This window comes from Mesocricetus auratus, unplaced genomic scaffold, assembly GCF_017639785.1.
Source record: "Mesocricetus auratus isolate SY011 unplaced genomic scaffold, BCM_Maur_2.0 Super-Scaffold_100028, whole genome shotgun sequence".
NCBI lineage: Eukaryota > Metazoa > Chordata > Mammalia > Rodentia > Cricetidae > Mesocricetus > Mesocricetus auratus.
Genome location: NW_024429209.1, coordinates 12135074 through 12147113, shown reverse-complemented (window position 1 = coordinate 12147113; position 12040 = coordinate 12135074). Strand labels below are relative to the sequence as shown.

Below are 12040 nucleotides of genomic sequence, written 5' to 3'. Positions count from 1 at the left end.
TTGGGTGTGCACACAGCATCATTGCCTGGGCTGGGGTCCCAGACCAAAGAAAAAGGAAAAACGAGACATGGAGCTGAGCAGAGCCTCTCTCTCTCTCTCTCTCTCTCTCTCTCTCTCTCTCTCTCTCTCTCTCTCTCTCTCTCTCTCTCTCTCTCTCTCTCTCTCTCTCTCTCTCTCTCTCTCTCTCTCTCTGCTTCCTGACAGGATGTGTGTGTGTGTGTGTGTGTGTGATGGGGGAGGGGCGACCCCCACTGTAACCAAACCAGCTGCCTTAGGCACCTTCTGCTCTTCCTCTCCTAAGAGACCATGGAACAAATAGACCCTAAACGCTTCCTTCCTTGGGTTGTTTTTGTCAGGAATTTTTCCCCCTTCAAGACAGGGTTTCTCTGTGTAGCCCTGGCTGTCCTGGAACTCATCTATAGACCAGGCTGGCCTGGCACTCACAGAGGTTCGTCTGTCTCTGCTTCTGGGATTAAAGACCTGTGCCACCACTGCCTGACCTTTAGTCAGTGATTTTGTGGCATGAACGAGGAAAGTAACTAACACTAGGCTTTGCCCCCCCCAGTCACCTCTCCCAGATGACGACACATTCGGGTGGACAGAGAGCGTGGCCAGTGCTCCGTTTTGTCTGGCTTGTGAGGTAAGTATGTTTTTTACATTTTTTTTTTCTTTTTGAAACAATGCTTGATTCTGAACTGTCCCCACAGGTTCGGGTGGTGATGTTTTGGGAGGTTCTGGAAACTTCATCGAGCGGGGGAAGGTAGGCTCCTGGGAGGAGGGGGCCCTTAAGGGCTGTGTCCTGTCTTAGATACGTCTTTGTCTTCCCTGCATCTCTCCCCGCCCTCTTTGCTCCCTCATGATGTGAACAGCCTTCTCCTCAAACTCCTGCTTCCATGACCCTCTGTCCAACGGTGCGGGACCAAGCCACCATGGGCCAAACCCTCTGGAACGTGAGAGCAAAGTCAATCTTTTCTTTTTAAAGTTGTCTTACCAGGTGCTTGGGGCAGAGCTACACAAAAGCTAACAGTGTTTCAGTCTGTGAAGAAGAGGAGGCTTGCGCTCCTGTACAGTGCTTGTGTGTCCCGAAAGCCCCATCTGGGCCTTTAGAAAATGCATCCTGAGGACTCGGGTGTTTCATGTAGCAGAAGTTCAGTCGGGAGCTGTGAGAGCTCCTGCAGCCTCCTACACTTGCTCTGTTCACAGATCTTTTCACGCCCCAGATGAACTGATGTCTGGGCTCCAAGATAAAGATATCATGGGTCAGACTTGCAGGTTTGAAGTGTGTACTGGTTCGTTTTTATTGTCAACTAGACAAAACCGAGAGTCACCTGGAATGAGGGGACCTCAGCTGAGGAATTGTCTCGGTGGGATCGGCTTTTGGCCATATCTGGGAGAGACTGTGTGACTGATGATTGGCATGTGGAGGCCCCGCCCACTGTGGGAGGCACCATCCTCTGGCAAGTGGGTCCCAGCGGTGTGAGAAAGCTAGCTGGGCGTGAGCCAGTGATCCAGTGAGCGGTATTCCGTCACCATTCCTGCCTCCAGGTTCCTGCCCTGACTTCTTTCAGGGAGTGACTGTGATCTGGAGGCATAAGCCAAATAAACGCTTCCCTTCCCTAAATTGTGTTTGTCATGTAATTTATCACAGCAACAGAAACCAGACTAGAACAAACCACAAATGACAAGTGGACCCAGGGCTGGGCACACGGCTCAGAAGTGAAGGACTTGCCATGCAACCTTCAGGATCTGAGTTTAGGCCTCAGAATGCACATAAAAATCCCAGTGTGGTGCAGACTTCTAATCCCAGTGTTGGGGACACAGGCAGGTGGGCGTCTGTGGCCAGACAGCCCAATCGCTGAGCTCTAGGCCAGTGAGACCCTGCCTCAAGCCAAGGTAAATAGTGCCTGAGTAATGACAGCATAGGTTATCCCACAGCCTCCATGTACACATGCACCTATGTCCATGAGTACCAGCATGCACATACATGTACACACGTGTAACAATACATTCATGAACTCCTGTTATAAATGAATAATTCCCAAAACAAACCCCTTTTGACATAAAGAAAACAAAATAAAAAATAATGAAACAAACAACAAAAAAGGAAAGAACAAATGAAGGAAGTGCAGCTGCTGATCTTGGCTTCACACACATACACACATGCACACATACACACATGCACACATACATACATGCACATACACACACACATGCACACACATACACACATACACACATACACACATGCACACATACATACACAATACACATACACATACACACACATATACACATGCACACATACATACACAATACACATACACATACACACACATACACACACACATACACACATGCACACATACATACACAATACACATATACATACATACACAATACACATACATATACATACACACATGCACACACATACACACAAGCACACACATCACACATGCACACACACATACACACACAAACACACATACACACATACACAAAACACACAAACACACATAATACACATACAAACACACACATGCACACACATACACACACATATACACATACACACATACATACACATACACAAAACACACAAACATACACACATATACACATACACACATACACAGACAAACACACATAAATACACACACACACAAGTACTCACGCATGCGTGCCTATAGAGAGCCTTTGGCCAAACACCTCACCAGGGCTTCAGAGCCTCCTATTCAGGGTCCTGGCCAGGAGGTGGCAGACAGGGACTCTGTAACTGGAGAAGGCATGGTCAGCTCTGCGCCACTGTGCGCCCCCTGTGACTGCTGTGCACCTGAGTACCTGAGTGTGAGGGTGGCTCTCTTCCGCAGGAGAGGAGAGGAGAACTGCCATGTAGGCCCCAAAGGACTTACCAGAAAAACACAACAAGACAATCACTGTGTGAAAACCACTGGGGAGGTATGTGTATAGTTACCAGAGAGCAAATGGAAGAGAGGATTGAAGCAGAGATCACCACTGGCTGATCACCACACAAAGGTGAGAGATGGAACCTTCTTTCTGCTTTTGACAGGGCCTCGGATAGCCCAGGCTGGCCTCACACTTACTATGTAGCTAAGGCTGGTCTTCCTCTTCCCCCTATGTGCTAGGATTACAGACATGTGCTGCCGTAGTTGGCCTTTTGTTATGTAATTATTCTTTTGGTGCTGGGGGGGGGGGGGGGAACTCAGGGCCTTTGCAACGCCAGGCAAGTGTCCACCATTGGGCTATGGCCCTAGCCTGAGAACTCTCTCTCCTCCCTCCCTCCCTCCCTCCCCCCCTCTCTCTCTTTCTCTCTCTCTCTCTCTTTCTCTCTCTCTCTCTCTTTGAGACAGGGTTTCTCTGTGTAGCCCAAGCTGACCTGGAACTTGCTCTGTAGACCAGGCTGGCCTCCAACTCACAGAGATCCGCCTGCCTCTGCCTCCTGAGTGCTGGGACTAAAGGCGTGTGCCACCAACGCCCAGCGTACTTTGCTTTTTTAACCCAGGAGAAAAATTCTTACTCACTGCTGTGTTTGAATGTGAAACCCCCCCACAGGCTCCAGTGTTTGGACATTTGGTACCCAGTTGATGGTACCATTTTAGAAGGTTGTAGAACAGAATTGGGTCATTGGAGGTGGGTCTTAAGGTTACCTCACTTCCTGTCAGGTATTTGCCTTCTGATTGAGGATGCCATATGGCCGTCCACCTCAGGCTCCTGCTTCCACACCTTGCTGGCCACCACAGGCTGTGTTCCCCTTAAACTGTGAGCCAAAGAGACCCCCTTCCTTCCCTGAGTTGCTTTTATTTTTTAATCAGGCATTTGGTCACAGCCAGGACAAAGGCTACCAATACACTCACAAACAAGGGAACCTCCCGAGGGATGTTCCGTACAGAACTGATGGTGAGTTGCAAATGACTGGACCTAACTCAGCCTTCTAGCTGAAGAAGACAAAAAGCAAGATGAAAAACGAAATCTCAGCAGAAAGAAGTCTACCAGGCTCTTTGTGTTAATACGACTACTTAAATATGTTGAGGGGTCAGGAGATGGCTCAGTCTGTAAGTCCCGGTCATATAAGCATGAAGACCTGAGTTTGGAACCCTAGCACCCTCTGTAACCCCAGTGCTGGAGGTGGGCCAGAGACAGGTGGCTTTCTGAGGCTCAGTGGTGGCCAACAGCGTACATGTACATTCACACATGACTTTATGTATGTATTATATATATAGAACCATATATATGTACATACATCCCTTCACAGACATACCTGCACACACTTAACATTTTTTTAAAAGAATGGATAAGAAAAAAAAAGGATGGATAAGCAAAGACAAAGCCAGAATTCAGTTGTGAGAGCTGGGGGAGAGCTCCCACACGCCTCCTGCAGCCCACGGGGTGATTCCCAAACATCCTCCATGACACACCAGTCTGCTCTGCTGGCTTCAATCCCACAAGCAGCAGTGTGACCCAATCAAGTGCTTGGTGGCTCTCTCCCCATACTTTCAGATCCACACTGAGCCTTGCATCAGCCGATGGTGCACCAAGGGTTAAACGGTCCAGGACGAGTGTGAACACCTTGCCCAGTGTCCCAGGGTAGCTCTTATCCCATGGGCTCCTGCCCACTTCCTCACGCCCTCCATCACAACTCACAGAAAGAGCACCTGACGGCCCACAGGGCTGCCCGAGATGCCAGGCACGTGACAGGCACTTCCCAAACCATCACATACTCTTTGGATTAAAGCAGAAGCCCAGTGGTTAACTTGCTAAACAAGCAACATCAGACACGGATGCCTTGAAAAACAAAGAGCAATTAAAAGCAGAACAGGAGAACGGAGAACGAGTTCAGTGCGCAGCTCGCCCCTGGAAGGGCTGTGTTGGGGCAGGGTGGGGAGGATGGAATGCCATTCTTGTTGGCCTAGTGTGTCTGCGGGTGGCTGTTACCCTGGGAAGGCATAAACCTGGCCCAGACTTGGCAGATTTTTCCAGTGAGCCCTAACATTCTGTGGGTTTCTGGAATTGCCTTTGATGTCATTGTGGTGGTCTGTGCATGCCTTGGGTTAGGGGGCTGGTGAGCAGTGGAGGGATTGCCCGTGGGACAGAGACGGCACTCTGGATCCCCGCGAAGCATGGGGACTCAATTCCAATGCCTCTTTGATGAAATCCTTTTAGTTAGAGGAGGGTGTTCCAGCCCCTAGCCTGGTGGTTGTTAGGCGAGCTTGTGAGGCCTGGTTGTATTTCTTGGGTGGAAGAGAGAGAGAGTAGAACTGTAAAGAAGGAAAGTCTCTCCTAAAACAAAGTCAATCTGATGTGAGACAAGCTAAGAAAGAAGGGTGGCTTGGGGAGGCTTTGGATTGTGAATGATGAGTTACTCAGTGAGAGCCGCAGCAGCTGACTCCTGGGGCCAGAGTGCCTGCTGCCCTTCCAGGGATTTGGTTCCCAGCACCCAAGCTGGGTGGTTCCCAATCCCCAGTGCCTCTGGCTTCAGGAGATTTGATGCTTTCCTCTGTCCTCCTAGAGTACCCGCATGTGCGTGCTGCACACACATATGCCACATGCACCACACACCTGGGGAGGCTGACCTGGCAGAATGTAACACAGAATGGCAGCCATCTGCCTGGTCACCCATAGCAGATTCGTTAGGGTATGTGGATCCCACTGTGTGACGCATCTCAGGCACTGCAACTCACAGAGATCCACCTGCCTCTGCCTTCTGAGTGCTAGGATTAAAGGAATGTACCACCACGCCCAGATTCTAGTCCATTTTTAATTGGGTTAATTATCTCGTTATTGTTGGTATCTAAGAGTTCTTTATATATCCTACATACAATATCTCTGGTAACAAAAGCAAGTGAAATTTCTTTTCCAGCTTATAATACTGTTCGTTGAACTGTGGTCATTTGAAATGAATGGTAAAGAAAAGGTATTTATTCGTGTATGTGCTTGTGTTTGCACACGTGTCAACCGTGCACATGGCGGTTACAGAGTAGCTTTTGGGAATCAGTTCTCTCTTTTCATTATGTAGGTCCCAGGGATCGAACTCAGGTCACTGGGCTCAGCAACACGCACTTTTACCTGCTGAGCTGTCTCCCCCCCCCCTTATTTCTGGTGAAACGCTAGGTAAGTGTTTGACCACTGGCTGAGCCATGTCTCCTGTCCTAAAAAGATTCTGGCTCTGCAATCCGATCCCATGTTCTGTGAAGATGGGAGTTTCCAGCCCACTGTGCCCTGTGGGCAAGCCCACAAGTTTCTACACATCTGAGGATCAAACTTTACCAGGTCTGTTTTCCAGTGATGACCCTCATTGCATCCAACTGGAGGTGGCTTTGGCCATGCATCTAAGGTCTAGATTATGCAACGATTGTGGAGTTAACAGTCTTTCTTTGATACAGCATCATCTGTTAGCTAGGCATGGTGGCGCATGCCTTTAATCTCTGGGCAGAGGCAGGTGGGTCTCTGTCAGTTCAAGGCCAGCCTGGACTGCAGAGTGAGTTCCAGGACAACCAAGGCTGTTACACAGAGAAACCTTGTCTCAAAAAATTAAAACCAAAACCAACCAAACAGAAATCACCTGATGGGCATGTGGCCTCTTTCAAATGATAGATTATCTCCATCACCGACAAGATGTCCCTGGCAGTGACCAAAGACAATGATCTCTAGGAGTCAAATTATGGGCACACCAACTCTGGAGTTAGAAGGACTTGGGCTCAGGTTCCGGCCTGCCATTTTCCAAGGACATCAGAGGTGACAGTCCCCCTCTGTGGGCTCCAGTTTCTTAATCTGAGTCCTTGTAGGGATCCCTCGAAGTAACACCTTGATAGCTCTTACAAAACACTTGGGGTCCAGCAAGAAGTTGAAGAGCCCAGAATCATTCACGGAAAACACTGCCTCCCACCATTTAAAAATTCTCATGTGACAATTTAGCCTGGTATTTTTCAAGCCATGCCATTCTTTAGTTTGCTTATCTTTGAGGCAGGTCTTCACACTGTGGCTGAGGATGGCCTTGGACTTCTAATCCTCCTGACTCTGTTTCTTGAGTGCTGGGACCCCAGGCTTGCATTTATCTTGCTTGCTTTAGGTGGTATGGGGGATCTAACTTAGGGCTCTGTGCACGCTGGACAAGCACTCCACTAACTAAGCCACAGCCCCTTTTATAGTGTTTATTTAAAATTTTATATTGTATAGGTGCTTTGTCTGCATGCCTGTCTGTGTGTCACGTGTGTGCCTGGTGCCCATGGATACCAGAAAGGGGCATCGGATCCCCTGGAACTGGACTTACAGATGATTGTGAGCCACCATGTGAGTGCTGGGAATTGAACCTGGGTCCTCTGAAGAGCAGCCAGCGTTTTTAACCACTGAGCCGTCTCTCCAGCCCCTCCCTTTAACTTTTAATAGCGTGTATCACGATTTGAAGAGACCTTAAGTATTTTAAATACTTGTGATGTAGGCTCCCACCACCCCACACACCCTTAGGAGGCAAACTCCACCAGAGCTGGTGTCTGATCCCTCACGCCTGGACCAGCAATTGCTCCAGCAAGCCTTCTGAGACATGACTGTGTGTGACCCTGTGTCACAGCTTATTTCCTCTAGACAAATGGAGACTGTAAGTGGCAAAAGCTTGGATTTGAACCCAGGACCATCCAAATACAAAAGAAAACTAAAATTGTAACCACAATGAGAAAAAACAAAACACATTACTTTTACTGCAGTGAAGACAACGACCATGCATCTTTTGATAAATGTCTATTTTAAAACAGCGGTTGTCTACTTTTTTAAGATTTAAGTGGGGGCCAACCAAATGGCTTTGTTGGTAAAGGCACTTGCTGTGTTAGCCTGGCAACCTGAATTTGATTCTTGGGACCCAAGCAAGGCTAGAAGGAGAGAACCAATGCTATAGAGTTGTTCTCTGACCACACACACACACACACACACACACACTACACACTACACACACACACACACAGAGACAGACAGAGACAGAGAGACAGAGGGACAGAGAGACAGAGAGACAGAGAGAGAACTCATCTGCTGGCATTCAGCTCTAGATGTGTTTCAAAAAGATTGCAGATGGAGGGTTAGCAACTTCAATGGGCTGGTTAATCTTTCTTCTTGTGCTTCTGGATACAAGGCCTTTGTATGTACCAGGCAAGTGCTCTTCCACTGAGCCTTCCCCAGGCCACAAGTGGTCATATCAACACCGCTGCTGCTTGTTTGCAAGGTGCCCAGAGAGTATGTAGTCTGAGTATGTGTGATATGCATGTGTGGTGTGTGTTTATGAGTGTATATGTGTGATATATGCATGTGTGGTGCATGTGTAAGTGGTATGTATGTATGTGTGTGTGTGTGTGTTTATGAGTGTATATGTGTGATATATGCATGTGTGGTGCATGTGTAAGTGGTATGTATGTATGTATGTATGTGTGTGTGCGTGTGTTGTATGTACATGTGCATGTGTGCTGGGGTGTGCAGGTACGGAGGGCAAACGTTGACTCGGGGCATCTTCCTCTTTTACTTTCCATCTTAGTTTTGAAACAGGGTCTCTCACTGAACGTGGAGCTCACTGCTCCACTTAGGGTGACCAGACAGTGAGCCTTGGGGATCCACCTGTCTCTATTGCCTGTCCCCTCCCCCGCACCCAGCGATAGGTTTGCAGATGTGTACTGCCATGCCTGGCTTTCCATGGGTGCCAAGGATCCAAGCTCAGGGCCTCATGCTTACATATAGGCACATTCCTCACTGAGCCATCTCTCCAGCCCCCAGCTCAGTGTTAATAGTATTTCCAGAGGGGGCCTTCCTGGGTATCCGTGTCTCTAATGCCAATAGCACCTTCCCCCTTCCCCCCAGTGATGACAGCCCCAGACTTGGCCCAACAGGCCCCAGGAGTCAAGTCACTCTGGCTGAGAAGTCCCACTCTAAAGAACTGTAGACCAGAAAAAGTGCGGTTCTCGGCCCACAGCGTCAGCAGCCGAGTTTGCAATTACAGCTTGGAAAACACTGAAATGAAACCAGCTTTCTAACTCAGGCTCAAACTGGATTACATTAAAAACCACAAACTAACCGGGGGGCTGGGGCTGGGGCTGGGGCTGGGGCTGGGGCTCAGCTCAGGAGTGTTTGCTTAGCTTGCCCAAACCCTGGAGTTCGATCCCCAGCACCAAACAAACCTACGGTGTGGTGCATGCCCACAATCCCAGCACTCAGGAGGTGGGGGCTCAGTTCAAGCTCCTCTTTGACTATTTAATGAGTTTCAAATCTGTCTGGAATACATGAGTCCCTGCCACCACGCGCGCCGCCTCCCCCCCTCGCCTGCCCCATGGAAATCTCCCAATCACCGAGGCAGGAGGTGCCTCTCTTATATCTCAAGGAGGATGTGACAGACCCAGAGAACCCTGGGTGCACACTGGCACTCTGTGTTTTCCACAGGAGACTTGGGGCAGCTCACTTAACTTTGTGTCCCCCATCCTGACTTGAGTAGCCACAGACCCGTTTCCCAAAGGGTCAACAACAGTCTGGTCACAAGGAAGGCGCTCCGTTTTAAGGGGTGGCCAGGCTCTCATCTCTGGGTCTCTCTGGCCACACCTACTGTGTGAACTTGGTTCTTCCTTCTTGAGATGCCACCTGGGCAAAGGATTTGGGGCAGAGGGAGGGTGCTGGCTTGGCCCTGTGCCACCCCAGGTCCTCTCCTCCCCCCTCAGGACCCAGACTGCTCTGGGGCCAGGCTTGTGTCCCGGAGTGGTGTTGTCTGGGCTTGCCCATGCTCCCTGCACAGGGTGGGTGTTGTCAACTCTGAAGCTGGCTCACAGCCTGCCGCCTGCCGTCACCTCGCTTCTTCTGTGTCAATTACCCTGACACCCCCAGCTTCAAGATGATATACTTCTGCACCTATTTTGGTATGAAGACCCCTCTCTTACTTAAAAAAAAAATCCCACCTGCACACACAAAACCGATTGAAGCCGTCACACTACCCAAACCAACCGGGCCTTTAAATATCCCTGCCAAGTAGCTGTTTATAAGCCGAACAAATAATTACTCTGCCATGAGGAAGAAAAGTACTAATTAAAGCTATTCATTAAAGCGGCTCGCCTATTCTGTGGGGTTTATCTCTCTGAGTGTCAGCCAGAGGTTAGGGGCGGATTAGCACACAGTGGAAGGTTCTGCCAGCTAACCCTCCCCCTTGCGGTTAGCCTTTAATAATAAAGTTGTCATTAAAAGCAGGAATCTAATGGTTTTAATTGGGTTTAATTACTTGGAAACTCCTGGAAAACAGATCAGCTTGTTAGAGAAAGAAAAAGAAAAAATAAAAAACTTTTTTTGAGAAAGACAAGAAAATGATGGTCATGAAAAAAAAAACAGGTTAATTCATGTGTTTGAACAGTAAAGAAAAACAAATGCAAACAAAACCTCTCAAACTTGCTTCCTTGGCAGTTCCAGAGAACAGGAGAGTGAGAAAAATCTGAAAAGTTCAACAAATGTGTCTATCTGCATGAACAAGAACTTCACCCAAGACCTCGGGATAAATTCTGTCATGGCGATAGCAAGAGCCAGCTGAGGACTCTGGATGGAATCAGGGTCAAGGGAAGAGAACAAAGACGTCTCAGCCGTCTCCGCTGTCAGGGTGTCGTGTAGCCCCACAGCACACGGGTTCCTTTTATTATTTTTAATTATTTCCCTTTAGAGAATGCAATGCTGTCTCGCTGCAGCATTTTTTTTCACTCTTATCTGAGGCCAGAAATTCAAAACCAGAAACGCAGAGGAGGCAGCCGCCTCCATCTTGTTTGCCCTGGACCCAGCGACTGCTAATATTGCAAGAGGGAAAACCCTGAAGGCCTGGGGGAGGGGATCACCCTGACGTGAGCGGGTTCAGGGTGGTCCAGGATGGAGAGGCATGGGCTGCACTGGTGCCTACACGCTGCTTTGAACAAGGAGGTGCGGGATGGTACCTAGTAGCTGCTTGATGCTCTGCCTGTGTCCCTACCAGCACCTGTGGTTTCTCTCTTTGCTCATTATAAGTAGCGGCCCTTCAGCATTCCTTCCACAAACACAGCACTGGACACAGGCAGGAGCATGCTTTTCATTAATTAATTAACTAATTAGTTAATTAATTTTGGTTGTGTAACACCTCTGGCTGTCCCGGAACTCACAGAGGTCTGCTTGTCTCTGCCTCCCAAGTGCTGGGATTAAAGGCTTGCACTTTTTATTTTTTTGAGACAAGAGTTTGTTGTGTATCCTAGACTGACCTCCAACCTAGAGGGACACCTCCAGCCCCAGTATCCCTGGTATTAGGACTACAGGCAGAACCAGCACTCCTGGCTCCAGCAGCCTGCTTCTAAAGATTCACTTCCTTTTCTGACCATTAGTAAAGTTTTATTGAAACACAACCACATGTATGATTTGTGTACCATCTGTGGTTATTGTCCCGTTATAGCCACCCTGCTGAGTACTTTTACAGCCTATTTGATTCTTAAGATTCACTTTTTTCTTTTTCTCTTTTTTACTTTTTTTTTTTTTGGATACAAGGTCTGGTTGGCCTCGAACCCCAACCTCCCTTGCTTTAGCCTCCTGAGTGCTGGGATTACAGGTGTTCACTACCACGTGTGGTTTAAGACTCAATCTGTTAAGACACTGCATTCAATTACTACCACAGAGGTGAGCCCTTGTAAATACCCATGGCATGTTAATGCGAACATCCCAACCTTGACCCCAGGAGGTAAGTGCTGCTGATATCACAACTGTATTCCACAGGTGGAAACTGAGGCACAGAGAGATCAAGCAATTGTGAGATACAGCTAGGGAATGAGGCTGGCTTTGAACTTGAGCCAGCTGGTTGCAGAGCCTACACACTGACCACAAGAGGGTGGACTTTTTCTATACAAAGCAGGTAGCCTAGGCTCCGTGTTCTGTGTGGCCTCGACTCTAATTCCTCAGCCTTCCTGCTGCAGAACGAGAGCAGCCATGGGTAGCGTGTAAGCGCATGGGAGCGCTGTGCATCAACAGAGCTTCACTTACAAAGACAGCTGGCGGGCAGCACTTGGTA

General features: G+C 48.6%; 1 protein-coding gene across 5 annotated transcripts in view; it reads right to left on the bottom strand.

Moving 5' to 3' along the window:
* The window catches only part of Eya2 (EYA transcriptional coactivator and phosphatase 2), a 172264-nt gene that overhangs the window by 23000 nt on the left and 137224 nt on the right, over positions 1-12040 (bottom strand). The gene's annotated exons all lie outside the window — the stretch shown is intronic.